We start from the raw sequence: 16,441 nt of genomic DNA, 5'->3' as shown, positions 1-16,441 counted from the left end.
TGTCCCCTTCAGGGACCTGTCTCCTGCTTCGTGGCCCCCCACGCAGCCGAGGTTGACGCTGCAGCGGGTCAGGCTTCCTTCACTCGCCGCCACCAGCGAGCCGCCCCTTAGCCATGCCCACCTCCGCCAGGCCACGCCCTGAACGCCACTACAAATCATGTGTCTCCCCCGTACGCACAGCGGACGGGAGCAGCAGGCGCGCCTAAGGCAAGCTCGTCTGCGCCCGTCCGCGACGGGCCGGGACCAGGGGCCACGCACCCTGCCCCTTCTCTGGTATACACCCCAGCCCAACTTATCGCTCTCACTGCTGTCTTCCCTCCCTCACCATCACTCTTGCAACACCTTCACACACTTGGCATTCTTCTCTTCTCCTCTTCACCCGACTCCAGTTTATACTAGTCCCTCTCCACCTGCTGCTGACCCTCTTCCTGTCCCCCGTTTCCCCTTCGTCCCTGTCCCCACTGTAGCTTCTGCTTTATTGCTCAACACCCGCTCTGCTATCAAACACCAGACAGCTCTCTTTAACCTCCTAACCACCGATTCCCCGGACTTCCTTTTTCTGACCGAAACTTGGTTCACTGCCGATTCCCTTCCCGACCTTCTGGCCATTCTCCCTGACACCCACTATGCCCTCCGGGCTGACCGCCCGGATGGCAAGGTGGGGGGAGGGGTGGCGATGATCATTCGGTCGTCCTTCAAATTTCAACTATCCCCCCATACCCAATGTGGACTACCTTGTGGCTCGCTCTCTCAATCTTTCTGCCCCCCTCACTGTTGTCCTTGTGTACCGCCCCCCCCCAATCTATGCCTTCCTTTGTAGCTTCCCTTCAGGACCTTATGGCCACTCTTGTGGTCAACAATTCCTCCGTCCTTTTGCTCGGCGACTTTAATTATTGGCCGGGCGACCCTAGGGAAGATCTCCCCTCCAAAGATTTTTCGGGCACTCTTCAATGCCTAAACCTCACATCCCACGTTTCAGTCCCTACTCACGCCCAGGGTCATATTTTGGACCAAATTTGGTCCTCACGTCCCGTTGTCTCACCTCCTCTCATATCCCCATGCGTTTGGTCGGATCATTTTATCATCTCCTTCTCTATCCATCTGGGAGCGGTCGATAAGTCCCCCCGTCCGAAAAACATCTTAGCTCGTAACTGGAATCGGACCGACCTTGACTCCCTCTCGCTCACTTTGGCCTCCTCTGCCCCCAATCTCACTAATCTTCATCTTGAATCCCAGGTTAACGCTATCGGCACTTGGCTTTCCTCTTCGTGCGATCTAGTCGCCCCGCTCAGAAAGATCAAGGCGGTCCGTCCATATGACGCGCACAAATGGTTCTCCCCAGAACTTAAAACACTTAAACTCGACCTTAGGCGGTCGGAACGCCACTGGAGACGGACCTATTGCCCTTCTTTGCGCGTCAAATACAAATCACTCCTCACTGAATATAAAAAAGCAATCCTACCGGCTAAAACCGCATACTTCACTGAGAGAGTAGCTCTCGCGGCCAACAAACCCCGTGAAATTTTCTCTCTGGTCCACAATCTTGCCACCTCTGATCGCTCCACCCCTAGTTTAGTTCCTTCACAGTCCCTCTGTTCTTCACTTAACGACTTTTTTATCGACAAGATCGTGAAGATTAAAGCCAACATTCCCACAGTGCCTCAACCCCGTCCCACTTGCTCCTCCATCTGCCCCTCTTCCTCCTTTGCCCTTTTCCCTCCCATCTCCACCGACTTATTTTTAAAACTTTTGGTTAAAATCAAGTCCGGCTCTCCTGCGGATTGCGCGCTAGCACGCATCCTCAAAACTCTCTTCACCAACTGTCCTGCTCCCCCTCTTGCTCTTCTTAATTCGTCTTTGGCTTTAGGATCTGTTCCCTCCTCTTTCAAATCCACTATAGTTCTTCCTATTTTAAAAAAAAACGTCTTAGATCCCTCTCTTCCCTCCAATTTCCGTCCCATCTCCCTTCTCCCCTACCTCGGCAAGATCCTTGAAGCTCACGTTACTTCCTGCCTCTCCTCTTATATAGAGGAGAACGGCCTCCTTGCATCCCATCAGGCGGGATTCCGCCCGGGCCATTCCACGGAGATGGTGGTCCTGGCAGTCTTGGATGAGCTCAAGGGGAAGGCCGACTCCAACCTCCCCCAAGCCCTGGTCCTTCTCGATCTGTCCGCTGCGTTTGACACGGTTGACCATTCCATCCTTCTCGACCGTGTCAGCGCAGCGGGCATTCGGGGCACGGCCTTTTCTTGGCTGGCGTCCTTCCTGCGGGATAGGTCCCAGGCAGTCCATCTCTCCGGTTTCTCTGCTTCTCCCCGCCCAGTCACTTGCGGCGTCCCCCAAGGTTCCTTTCTTTCCCCCCTTCTTTTCAATCTTTATATTCACCCCCTCATCACCTCTCTCCTTGAGCTGGGGGTCTCTGTGTACAATTACGCTGATGACCTCCAGCTCGTCTTTGATCTTTCCTCTACCCCTGATTCTCTTCCCAAGTTCTGTTCCACTTTAGTTTTTATCTCTGACTGGATGAGCGCTAACCATCTGAAGCTCAATCCAGACAAGACGGAACTTGTTCTCACTGGTGGCCCCTCCAATCCTTGGTCCCCTGCACTTTGTCCCCTGCACTTTGGCCCCTTTCTTTTGGCCCCCCCCCGGTGCCCGTCTCCTCTGTTCGCACTCTTGGTATTAAAGTCAGTCATGACTTATCCATGCACAGTCAGATCAGCTCCGTCGTGTCTTCTTGCTTTCTCTCTCTTCGTCCAATCCGGAAAATCTCACGTTTTTTTTCTACCGATGCACTTAAATCCATAGTCATGGCCCTTGTCATTTCCCGCCTTGACTATGGCAATGGTCTGTACGTGGGCATACCTGCTTACGAATCCAGTCGCCTATAGGCCATTCAAAATCAAGCTGCCCGCCTCGTCCTTTCCCTCCCCAGACCTTCTCATATCACCCCGGTTCTCAAATCACTTCATTGGCTTCCTGTCCGCTTTAGATCCTTTTTCAAATTGGCCTGCTTAGCTTTTCGGGCTCATTTCCGTTCTGCGCCCCTGTTCATCATTTCTCTTGTCTCTTCTCATGCCCCGGTCCGCACTCTTCGCTCATCTTCTCTCTCTCTTCTTCACATTCCTCGCTTCCGTAAATCCAGAACAGGGGGCACTCGGTTCTCAGTCCTGGCCCCCCAGTTCTGGAACAGTCTTCCTCTTTCCATCCGCTCCATTCCCATCTACACTCACTTCCGCAAAGCTCTTAAAACTTTTCTTTTCTCTCAGGCATTCCCTTCCTAATTTTCCTGGGTTCCCTCTGCTGAGCTCTGATTAGGTCCCCAGCGCCAGGAAGCCGTTTGGCCACCGTGCGCTTTATTAAATACTTTATTCATTCATTCATTCATTCATTCATTGAGGGGCAGGAATAGTGTGGGTGGCTCTGTGGGTGTCTCTCTGTGTGTGTGGGTGCAAATGCAATAGGTCTCGCATTTGCGAAAGATTAAGCTATTGGCATTGTAAATGACAATGCCATTTATTTATCGTTTTTCAAAACCAACACAAATAAAAAAATTGTCATTTACAATGCCAATAGCTCAAACTTTTCCAAAGGCGAAACCATTGCATTGTAAATGCTTGTTTAATGTTGATATGACGAGTGCACGCATTTTACGAATATTTCATAGCCAGTATTTTATTGTTTCCAAACCTTCACCACATAAAGCATGTGTTAGAGCTTTACACTTATTGCGGACACCCCCCACATCGGTTCCCCTAATTAACTGAGCATGTTGTTACTTCAGCACATACAAAACTATTAACATCACAAGTTGAGGCTGACAGCCTTTTCTTTCTTTTTCTCCTCGTAGAGTAATCCCCTGATGAAGGTCTGAGAGACAGCCCGAAATGCATTGGGACAAATAAATTTGACGATAAATGCATTGGATAAAATGTTTGATCTTCTTGCAACCAAGAACATAATGTGTTGATACAGAGATTATCACCGTAAAGACTTCAAGCATACTTTTGTTTAAAAAAAACACTCAAGTGAACAAAGACTCGTTTAGTCTTTTACGCAGTGCTTGGAGGAGACTTCCCCCCTTGTTGGGGCAGCTTTGTAATAGACTTTGTTGTTATATACGCGGCAGGACACAGACAGCGATACCTCTTCAGCACGCCACAGACCGTAAAACTGATTACCGTTGATGAACTGAGCAGTGCAAGTCCCATTCACTTTCTTTGTTAGTCTACGCATGCAGCTGCGCCATTTGGGGATGGGGGGAGACGTGACGATATTGCTACACCAGCAGATGCTTCCTGTGCTTGAGTGGAACGATAGGACTATTGCAGAGTGCCAACAGATCGACATACCAGGTCAATACTGTGTTGTCTGTGACAATCAGGATCAGTTGTGCTCAATCTTCCTAGACCTTCTGCAGGGTACACAACAGAAAAGAATGAGTGAAAATGTTTATAGCAGGCCCCTTGACCGAATGAATCCTAAGGCATACCACAGGGAACCATACAGAGGAGAGTGCATAGTACAGACCGGAGGACATTTCTGGGTTGGGGCCATGGCGAAGATCCACAAATGGACACCACAATCTGGGGAAGATAAAAACCATCTCTTAACAGTGATGTTCCCATTTGTGGGCTTGTAAGGACTCAAAGCACTGGTTCTTCCACTGAAAAAGCCTGCAAGGTGTGTCTCTAGCAGAAAAAAAAATCAGTCCTTGTTGAGCCCACTGCCACAGACTAATTGCCTCGCAATACACGGTCTGCGACTCCCAGACTACCCTGTCTGTTGATATAATGGACAGTGGCGGTTGAAGAACCTGAATAAAACTCTGAGCTGAAAGGGATGAAAGAGATCAAGGCAAGTAGAACTACCCACAGCTCCAGCATGTTGATGTGCAGGAGCTGCTCTGATGCGGACTAAAGACGATGTGCCATCATGTCACCCAGATGGGTGCTTCAGCTCGGCGTGCAGACTTCAGTGACCATGTGTAAGACTTGGCATCTTTAGCGTGGTTTCCCCTGACTTTTTGCCTTTATGTCCTGTATTTTTGATGCTGTGCTGGATTTCATACTTGCTGGCTTAGATGCTTTTGGCACTTGCCACTGCTGATCAGTGTCAAAGTGCAAGTGCTCCCTGTGTAAATTGTGATTATAATTTGTTCTCACTGATTGGCATATTTGATTTAGTGTTAAGTCCCTAGTAAAGTGCAATGAAGTGTTCCAGGGCCTGTAAATCAAATGCTACTAGTGGGCCTGCAGCACTGATTGTGCCACCCATGTAAGTAGCCCTGAACAGGTATTTTAGACCTGCCACTTCAGTGTCTGTGCACAGTTGTGAACTACCATGTTGACTTGGCAAATGCACCCACTTGCCAGGCCCTAACCCTCCCTTTTCTTACATTTAAGGCACCCCTATGGTAGGCCCAAGGTACCCTCCTGGACAGGTTGCAGTGAATGTCAAAGGTAGGACATGTACTGGTGTGTGTGACATGTCCTGATAGTGAAATACTGCCCATTTCGTTTTTCACTATTCAAAGGCTATCTTGTCCAATAGGATAGGCTTTGTAACATCTTACAAGTATAACTTCCCCTTGGTACAGGATAGGGAAATACAGTTTACGCTCTCTGAACTCAGAATTTAATAACACATCTTTTAGTAAAGATGGTTTTTAAATTGTGTGTTTGAAAATGCCACTTGTAGAAAGTAATTCAGAAAAGGGGGTGGTGATGAACAGAGTGTCTGAATTAAGCAGACCACTCTTACCCAGTCCAAAGATCAGGGCTTGATCCATCACCGTTATTTAGCTCACTGCCCCATCCCAGCTCAGAACCTAGCTATATGCAAATTAGTCTGTCCCTGGCCCAGTGCATCATGGGAACAGGGCAGACCAAACTACCAAGCCAATTCTTCACCAGAAAGGAGACAAGCTTCCGGGGACCGGTTTCTGCCGTTTCAGGCGTCGTCGGCCCGGCTTGCTTGAATCCTGATGGAGCAGTGAGCAAGGGACTCATGTCTGAGTATACCCTTCCACGCTTATGGTGGACAAAATGATTCAGAAAAGGGGGTGGTGATGAACAGAGTGTCTGAATTAAGCAGACCACTCTTACCCAGTCCAAAGATCAGGGCTTGATCCATCACCGTTATTTAGCTCACTGCCCCATCCCAGCTCAGAACCTAGCTATATGCAAATTAGTCTGTCCCTGGCCCAGTGCATCATGGGAACAGGGCAGACCAAACTACCAAGCCAATTCTTCACCAGCAAGGAGACAAGCTTCCGGGGACCGGTTTCTGCCGTTTCAGGCGTCGTCGGCCCGGCTTGCTTGAATCTTGATGGAGCAGTGAGCAAGGGACTCATGTCTGAGTATACCCTTCCACGCTTATGGTGGACAAAATGATTCAGAAAAGGGGGTGGTGATGAACAGAGTGTCTGAATTAAGCAGACCACTCTTACCCAGTCCAAAGATCAGGGCTTGATCCATCACCGTTATTCAGCTCACTGCCCCATCCCAGCTCAGAACCTAGCTATATGCAAATTAGTCTGTCCCTGGCCCAGTGCATCATGGGAACAGGGCAGACCAAACTACCAAGCCAATTCTTCACCAGAAAGGAGACAAGCTTCCGGGGACCGGTTTCTGCCGTTTCAGGCGTCGTCGGCCCGGCTTGCTTGAATCCTGATGGAGCAGTGAGCAAGGGACTCATGTCTGAGTATACCCTTCCATGCAGTGAGCTAAAAAAACGGTGTTGGATCTAGCCCTGATCTCTTGACTGGGTGAGTATTCTGCTTAATTCAGAAACTCTGTCCATCACCACCCCTTGTTGTTAAATATTTTGTCCACCCTAAGCGTGGAAGGGTATACTCAGATGTGAGTCCCTTGCTCATTGCACCATCAGGATTCAAGCAAGCCGGGCCGACGACGCCTGAAATGGCAGAAACCGGTCCCCGGAAGCTTGTTTCCTTCCCAATGTAAGAATTGGCTTGGTAGTTTGGTTTGCCCTGTTCCCATCATGCACTGGGACAGGAACAGACTAATTTGCATATAGCCAGGTTCTGAACTGGGATGGTGCAGTGAGCTAAAAAACGGTGTTGGATCTAGCCCTGATCTCTTGACTGGGTGAGAGTATTCTGCTTAATTCAGAAACTCTGTCCATCACCACCCCTTGTTGTTAAATACTTGTAGAAAGTAGGCATTTTCTTATTTTACCATTCTATGTGTGTCTACATGTTTGTGTACTGACTGTCTGGTTTTGGAGTGACAGGGGCTGCGGATGTGCATTTACTGTAGACAGCCACTGGAGGTGGGTGGGGGGGGGGATGAGGCGTGCCTGGCCCTTCCTGGATGATCAGAGCTGGGCATAATAGACCTTAGCTGAATTTAGAGTAGTGGGAGGAGATTTCCCTACACCTGAATAGGGCCTGTCTCCCTTGCACAATGGTGTCTCCACCCCATGTCGTCATACTGTACCAGTGAGGACACAACAGAACTGGTCTGGACTTGGCTCAGAGACTCTTGCACAAAGAGAACAAAGACATTTTGGGGTATAAGTATTAGACCTAAAACCCCAGAACTTTAATTACTTCTAGACTCAAGAGGAACCTTTGTCAAGGATAAAAGCTGAAGAGCTGTGAGGAGTACTGCCCCTTTGCTGTGTGCTATTGGCCTTCAGTTGCTGTTTCTGCCAAGGCGGGGACAAAGACTGGAACTTAGCTTTGAACCTGCTTTAAGAAGTTCTCCAAGGGCCTCAAGTGTGCTGGCATCCCGTTCTGAAGTCTCAGTGACACATGGACTTCACCACAGCAACCCTGAACCCTTTTGCTGAGAGTTCTAACTTGCCAGGAGGTACCTATTCCAGTTTTGGAGCTCTGGAGGTTGTTCCTGCTGTTGGTAGCTGGAAGAAACCTAAAAGAAGCAAGAAAACCTGTTTCCAACGCCTGGCCTGCACTGCAGCTCCAACGCCCTCCAACACCTGCAGTTATCAGCCCAGCCCTACGCCAGCGCTCGTACGACTTAGTCATTGCCAGCACCTGCATCCTGTTATTGCAACGTGATAACCGACAAGGGTGACTCTACAAACTCATTGACTTCGTATCACCGGAATCAACGCCTCACGGCCGACGCAACCGTCTTCCCTTGTCCTGGACTCAACACATTGCCTCCTCGCCTCACCTCCCCTGTGGCAGCCAGGAAGCTGGTCTCACCTCCACGATGTTGTGCATCATCCTAGACTTTGTTTCCAAGATACTGTTTGTTTGGGGGGGGTGTGTGACTCCGTGCCCGACGCCTCGCTCCTCATAGTTGGCACCATACTTTGGATTTACTGCTGTCACGACGTTGCAATTGCACCGGGTGGAGCTGGAGTGGTTTTCTACAAACTTTATTTTTTCAATAACTGATTTAAAGTCATATTTCATTAACTGTATGTTTGGAATTTTGTCATTTTGGCCTTGTTGAGTTTAGATAAAGATACTTTATTTTTCTAAACTGCAGCAGAGCTGAGAGGCGTATTTAATGTTGGTGGCATTGGCTTCTCTAGCACCACCATGATGCCTGAGCAGATCAGACCCAGCAGGCCTTGAGGATCAGGGATCTTTGTCCAAGTCAGAGACATTGGAATCAACCACTGAACACTGGGAATCCTCTGAAAAGGAGGAAAGATTTTGATGTAGGTAAAATGCCATACCACTCCTAGGAATAGCAGCCTCTGTGTGGGTGCTAGTTGAGATTTTGGGATGGTGACCTTAAAGCACCACTAGTGGAGAAGGGTCATGGTCCTTGACAAACTTCAGAGATGCAGCCTTTTACAGTTAGTTAACCAAGTATGGAAACACATGGACTCCTGACCTCTCTTGTGAAGCCCCCACAACTGATTAAGAATGTAAAACCTCACGTCACTCTAAGTGGCACCACCAATGCAGCCCCTTTATCAGCAGGACAACAACTTCTCCAAAATAGAAGCTCGAGCGGGTAAGTACATCCTAGTGGAAGGATGGGAGTAAAAGGGGGTGCACTGCAAGAGTGAAGGATAGTCCTTGAGTATTGATCCTGTGAATCGCTGTGATCGTATCCTAGATGGTGGAAAAATGGGACACCCTCACTGGAAGTGGTGGCTTAAGAGTTATAGAGGAATCAGAGGTTTTTAGGTAGAAGAGCAAACAGAAGATGGTGAGACTGGAACTGCTACTGTTTTTGGCGATGGGCTTCCCCTATACCTACCTCTGCCCCAAACAAAGCAGTACAGTTTTAGGGGCATCTGGTTCAGCTGAGAAGGTTGTTTATGGTAGGAATGTTGTGCCCTAGAACAGGCTTGAAAGTTCCTGTACTGTTGGTGGAACTGTGTAGCTGGGAATACTAGGCCCAGAGAATAAGCCATTGCTCTAATGTTCTTGAAGTGATTTAAGGGGTAGCTGGACATCTCAGAGAATAGTTAGTAATCTACAGAGAAGCCTCTGTAACGAATCTACACATGACGGCATACGATTACAGCTATGCCCATGGATCAATCAGTGTTTGCGAAATGTAATCTGCACTTGGACTTGTCTGGGAGTATACAATCAAGAAATTATCTGATTAGAGAATGGGTTTTTCATATGGTCCAGTTTTTACAGCGTGTGGACAAAGTGGTGTAGAAGGCACATTGAGTTCACCGGGTAGAGAATGACGTTGTTTGAAGCAAAGACCTTCTGTCCCATGGAGAACAGCTTCTTCGACTGCGGTAAACACAATTGTTTTTTTTCCTGCAATTATATGTAGCACAAACTTGAGATTAAGTGATTTGCACAGAATAACAGGATGTTGAGCCGATGACGATACTCAAGCCATGTTCCCCAGTTCCAAAATAGACAGCTCCGGCCGTTATGCCACATCCTCTCGCTAATGTCACACCCTAAATGTTGTGCTAGGAAGCTTGGACAACCAGACATATCAATAAATAGTGTGTTGGCAAGAACTATTGTACCAGGCAGGTCTGTCATCTAGCGATTTGTGGACTGACAGGCATGAGAAGGGTTTCTCCCAGACAACCAGGACAGGCACTACCAATGAAACTGTAGGGAATGGCTGCAAGAGTTCCATCAAAATGTTAGCTATAGCCTCCACAGAGGGAAGAATCTTTCCCAATTATTCTAGTGCTTTTGATACCACTATAATGAATGAGGGGTATAGGAAATCCTCTTCTGGGAAATAAACTACTTGTATTGTCTAAGTGAAGGTATAGCCCAGCATCAGTGTTGTAAGAGGGGACGCGGTAATTAATTTCAGAGTCATTACCTTCTGTTCGGTGATACTCCTCTTTAGGCATGACAAGAGTATCAGAGTCAGACAGGGGTGGGGGAATCATATCGCCCGACGCCCGAACCATGTAGATTTTTATAATGGGCAAGAAGATTTGATGTCTATTTTGTCCGACGGACAAGAAGACATTAAATCACTAAACATGGGTCTCTGCCCTCCAGCTCCCTGGCTCTGTGATCTGGAAGCGCGATGCCGCTGCCACAGAAGTGGAGCTGCGGGGCTGACACAGAGATCGGCAGAGAACTGCACTGTCTCTGCAGCTGCTGGCAGGTAGAGGCCAGTGTGCGCAGGAGCAGATGGACGGGCACAGGGCCCCAAGAGTGGAGGCGGGCTGGAGACATAGACCAGGCCAGTGAGAGGGGCCCGGGAGGCAGCAGACACAAGCCCGCAGTGCACTGGAAGACAGTGGCCGGGTAGAGACAGACCCCCGAGAGAGGAGGACCAGGCCTGAGGCTGCCTAGAGGACAGACGCTGTCTGGTGTACTTAGGATGATGGGAGGAAGAAGAGGCTGTCTGCCTGGGGCTGTGGGAGAACGAGGCTGGCCACGGGGACAGAGACAGGCTCACAGTAGCTATGATCGGAGCAGTGGCTGCTCAGAGGGAAGGCCTGGAAGAATTTATCCGAGGATAAGAACTGGGTGCAGAGAGAGAGGCAGCTCCGGGAATTACAGAGCAGACGGGCTTGGCAGACAGCAGCCTGTGAACGGGGATATCTGTGCCTCCCTGTCAGGGCGGCCTCCGGGAGGGGCTGACGCTGGGGAGGGAGAAAGGGGCAGCCACCAGAGGAGGAGAACCGGCAGCGTGGGACAGGAGAGAGACACAGAGGAAGCCGCCCTGCAGTGCTTAATTTGTAAAATTTGAAGTGCAGGGGCTCAAATCTTTGTCGGAGGCACACCTACTTATCTTTGGCTCCAGTGTATGTAAGTGTGCGTGGTTCTATCTATATGTCTTTGAGTGCGTGTCTGCCTGTTGTGTCTTTTTCTGTGCGCGAGTATTTAAGTTTGGGTGGGAGTTTTTAGGACTGTGTATGGAAGTATTTGTGTCTGGGGTGTGGGCATCTATGTATCTGTGTGCCTGCCTGTCTGAGTGTGTTATGCGTGTCCAGGTTAATGTTTGCATGAGTGTTCCAGTTGCGACTAATGAATTCTCATGAAGTGCCTTTCTGTTGTAAAAAAAAAAAAACTGCGTGCTTCTTGGTCCAGATGTCAAGAGGAGGGCGCGGAGGTCGACCCTTTCAATCCCACATGGTTCTTCCATTCCCCGAGACCCTGCACCTTCCTTGCGTGCCTCTATTTCTCTCTGCACAGGTGTCTGCCCCGGCCTGTTCTTTGAACCACCAGCGCCCGGCGCTCAGCCGCCTAGAGAGGGTTAGGGAGCATGAAGGGTATTTCGTGCAGCAGGAGATTAAAACCTTAGCCCTTGAGAATGAGTGGGGTGTCTCTAAGAAGAGAAAGAAGTCATATTGGCAGACAGTGTCTCCGGACGAGTAGTTGTTGAACACTTGAGTTCAACAGTAACACTGTGCCACTGCCAAGTCCCCTAGCAATAGCTAAGCATGGGAATTACTGTACATCAATTACGTGCACCAGCGTGTGTAGACCCGGCCCTGCTAATTAGCTGCCCGTGCTAAGCACCGGCACAAATTAAGCACTGCTGCTCTGGCCCTGCCACTGAGCAGAGAGAAGAGGCTGCAGTTAAGGGACTTCCAGGGTTGCAGCTGTGGAACAGATACATTACCAGTGCTAGGATCACCCTTAACCTGCAGTATGTCATGCGGCTGTAGCAGTGGGGGCATGGGCCACACCTCCTTTCACGACATTCTCCCCCGTTTAAAGACTCTTCCCTTTTAGCAGCCCTAACCAAAGAACTAACTCCAGCCCCTACCTGAAACCCGTCTCTGGTACCAGCTACCTCCCTCAGTTTCAGAGACCGTGCTATAAATCCAGCCATAACAGGGGCCTTCCCTAGCACTAACTTCTTCAAACGTCTCACAGCAGAATTCCTCGCTTTTTTAAAGATGCTTCCCAGTCTGCCTCCCCCCCTCCCCCCACCCGCTCCCCCCAATAAAGGGTGAATTCTGCGTTTGGGGAATGCTGTTGGAGTCTTGTAAGTTTTCAGCTTTTTTTTTTTAAATTTATTTTTTTAACAAAGCCAACTTAGTTTATTGTTCAATTTTCAGGAAAGGAAAGATGGTGCAATGCAACACAAAATAAGTTCCATCTATAAGTGCCCCAGCCAATACACAAGCCCGTTGTAGGAAGACCCAGCCCCTCCCCGAGCAGAGCAATGAATGTACACATGCACAAACAGGCCCCTTTTCTTTATTTCTCATGATCAGTTAATTGTAAACGTGATAGGCTCCATTTATGCATAGTCCACGTTGGGCAGAGTAGTAGGACGCTGTGTGGTGGAGTAGAGTTGTGCGACTACCGCCAGGTGCAATGGTTCCCTTCACTTCCTGAATGTACCAAGCTTACAAGATGTTGTCTCACTTGAAGATTTTGCCCTGGTTAAAAGGCTTGCCGATGTGCTTGAACTCTCCCTCCCACGTGAAGTATTCCTTCACCATTGTCTTGCACTCTTCGCTGTCCACATCCAACTTCCGCCAAGTATAGGACTCATAATCGATTTGCCAGTCTTCACTGAGCGTGAAAGCCAAGTCCTGCCCGCGGAATACCCAGATGCCAGAGATAGTACTGTCATTCTTGCTTCCAGAGAGTATGACACTGGCAAAGCATGTCTTGCGCAGTTTATCCAGACGCTGAAACATTCCTGTGATGAGGTTGCAGCTCATGAAGGTCTGTGTTAGCTCCTCAGGGAAGCAGTACTCTCCATACCAGATTGACTAGCCCTCCTTGTCGAAGTGTTCCCAGAAGTATGGGATTGCCGCAGCCACTGTGTCTTCATTAGTGTACTTCCTCTTGAACTCGTCCATGATGAAGGCGCTCTTTGGCAGGTGGGCATAGGGGTCCTTTGACCTCGGTTCTGAAGCTAGCACCTCATCACACTCATCAGGTTCATCCTCAGCAGCAGGCTTCTTCTCTTCCTTCTTTTTTTCCTTTTTCTCTTCCTTCTTGGGCTCCTTTTCTTTTTTGGGGGCTTCCTTCTAAGGCTGTGCTTCTGAGAACTTCTTAGCATCAAACTGCGCCATCTTTTCACAGAGTTTCATCTCCCCAAGGACGCTCTTGAACTGTGGTTGGTTTACGCAGGTCTCAAACCAACGATTTGTTTTAACGTATGGCTGCCGGAAAGATGGTTCCAGGACCTGTTTGTAGAGCCAGAGGAGCGCACACACCACAGAGATGTCAGCCAGGCTGACCCTCTCCCCCACCAGGAATGTGCGTGTCCTCAGATGTTCATCCAGGGTGCTCAGCACACGCTTCACCTCCTCCTTGGCATGTTCCGTGGCCTGCTTGTTGTACTGCATTATCCCAAAGGTGGGGAACAGCCAGCTGCTTGCGGGAGGGACGGTCTCGCTGTCGGCAAAGCTGACCCACTGGATGACTTGGGCAGTCATTCCCTCGAAGGCCGGAACCTTTCCCATAGGAAACTTCTTCAAAAACTCGGGGGTCTTGTTGGTTTGTCCGAACTGGAACTACGCTTCACCAAGATGGCCGCCGGGACTCTTTACACATACCCTGACAACTGGAGGGCATTCAAGGCCCTTATTGCTGCTCAGTACAGTGGCACAAAGATAACTGTCAAGTTTTCAGCTTTTTTTAATGTGGAATTACAGTGATGTCAAGAGGGACAACACACACAAATAAGGGGGAGTTGATGTGTGGTTTATGCTTTTAATCCTTCCAAAGTTGCTAGATTGAGAACTAATTCCGATCATGGTTGTAATGTATATATTCTTCCGATTGTGTGCAAGTAGGCAGTTTATGCTCTTGGCTGCTTTTCCCTCCTGCAGTAGTAACCTTTTTGGCTCCTGTCCCCTGTGCGCTGGAGTAGCAGACTTCAGCTCTCTTTTCTGTGATCATCGGCGAGTTCTCGGTCCAGTATGCTTGCCTGCTTCCTCATCTGTGGACATGTGCACAGTGCAGACTGTCCAGCTGTAAATTATTTATGGTGTTTCAGGGGGGGGGGGGGGGGGGGGGCGCGACGCTTGCTTCTTGACCTTGGGTTTTAGAGGAGTAATAAAGTGGCAGATCAGCCTGCTTTAGAGGGCTGGCGAAACTGTCTTATTGGCCTTGTTTGACTGTAGGTAAGGTGGCTTGTAGGCCTGAGTTATTTGGGTGTGAATGGGGTGCTGACTTGTGGCCTGGTTTGGAAGGAAGGTTGGGTGCTGATGCTGGCTTCTGCGTCTGGTTTAGGGAGTAAAGGCTCAATTTTGTTGCAGGGTTGGAGACTCCTGGGCCTTGTCAATAGACTGGAGACTCCTGTGTGTGCTCTAGAGGTGGCTGAAGACCCCTGGGTGTGCTCTAGAGGGCTCTGGCTCGAGGGACAAAATTAGGGAGGCACTGGTGCATATGCTCAGCTTAGGAGTTGAATGGCCTAGGGGTGCTGGTTTCCTGAGACCAGTTTAAGTCGAGAGCGTGTTGGTTCTTGAGCCCAGTTTAAAGGTGGCGGGCCGATTCCTGGCCTAAATATTATAGGAGAGGCTGTTGGTTCCTGGAGAAAATGTATCCATCATTAATTCTGCCCTCACATAGCGGACTGTGATATCATCCTGCGTATATGGCGAGCAGTGGGAAAAGTACGTATTTTCCCATAAACTAGACAGTTGTTTCTCGGTCAGCCCTTATAATTGATTTATGGAGTAGGTGGGACAAGTGGATTTTACAGGACATGTAGATCTCAGTACCATTTTGTCCCTTAGCCAAGTAGATTATTCAAAAAATTCCACACCCCTGGTCAGACCCAAATAGTTCTTCCATCCGGGAAAATCTCCAAGCCCTGTGAAGGGGCTGTGTCATGGGTTAACAGACGTTAACTTTCTCATTTGCTTCTCAGATGATTTCTGCCAACTTACAGTACATAGAGTGGCCCTTGTAAGCGTTATTGGCGGCACTAAACATGCAGACGAGGGCATATTGGACTGCACTAACTTCTTTGGAGGCATAGAGGGCCGTTGGTACCGGAGCCACAGAACCCACATGATCAAGTCAACTTATCAGGTTTGGCCAGCAGGTACAGGGACACCATGCAGAGCTCCAGCATGGCCATCCAGAAGGCCTCAACCTGCGTAGGGATAGAAGTTGGAGTCAGAAACTCCTGTATCTTTTTTTTCAAGGTTGGAATTATTTCTGATAATGAGGGAGAGCCTGGTGTTGGGGAACAGTGCCCAGTCTCCATTTGGTGCCATGAGCAGCCACTTTTTGTTTGGCTCTTTTTATGGAAAGGTTTACTGGGAAATACATCCTGTCAGGGAGCGAACTAGAAAGAGAAGAGAAACACTTTGGGGTATCCGGGAGGACTTCACTAAAAGAAACATGGCCTCCCGCTCCCTGATTGTCTTCAGGTCTATTAAGGAACAGGAGTCGCAGGCGGAGAGGCCATGATCGGATGCAAGATTCTACATGTAGATGTCCTTTTTGGACCCACATGACAGATTTCAAGGTTTAACCACTGTATAAAATGCTGTCCAAAAACTGATGAATTTAGTCTGTGAAGCACTTAGAAGACTCCAAGCCCAAATTGATCTGGTGTGAAACTAAAAGTAGCTGACATGTGTCAGCTGGCACCTAATACACTTTGATGTCTGAACAGCCAGCTGGTGGAGCCATGACTAAGCTGCAAGGTACCACCTGGTGAAGCTGAAGAGCTATTGCAAGGGAAAAGAGAGAAGGGAGGAAATCAGCAGGAAGATATAATTATCAGAATGTTTAACTTTGTGGGAGCTCGGGCATTGCTGATAACGAGACTAAGGTCCCATATTCCCCTTTGACCCCTCCTCCATGTTAATCAATCCAATTCCCAACAGAACCCATTTTGCCAGTGCAGAACCTCAGTCACACGGTCATGGCTGATTAAAAAATTATCAGAAAAACAAAAAATTAGGGCAATGGGAGTTTATATGTTCATTTTCAATGAAAAAAATCTCAATTTACTCAGACCCTATTATCTGTATAAACAGGTAGGCAAATAAATTAATACATTTAACACTTTTAATTAAAAATAAATTACTATTACTTAATGCATTAATAGGT

General features: G+C 48.7%; 1 protein-coding gene and 1 pseudogene across 3 annotated transcripts in view; both read right to left on the bottom strand.

The window, feature by feature from the left end:
- The window catches only part of MCPH1 (microcephalin 1), a 1,654,378-nt gene that overhangs the window by 1,456,857 nt on the left and 181,080 nt on the right, over positions 1 to 16,441 (bottom strand). The gene's annotated exons all lie outside the window — the stretch shown is intronic.
- On the bottom strand, positions 12,595 to 13,821 carry LOC144762692 (elongation factor 1-gamma pseudogene; annotated as a pseudogene). The gene has a single exon (XR_013596127.1). The product of XR_013596127.1 is annotated as an elongation factor 1-gamma pseudogene (transcript).

This window comes from Lissotriton helveticus, chromosome 6 (genome assembly GCF_964261635.1).
Source record: "Lissotriton helveticus chromosome 6, aLisHel1.1, whole genome shotgun sequence".
NCBI classification, from domain to species: Eukaryota; Metazoa; Chordata; class Amphibia; order Caudata; family Salamandridae; genus Lissotriton; species Lissotriton helveticus.
This window is presented reverse-complemented; position numbering and strand designations above follow the sequence as displayed.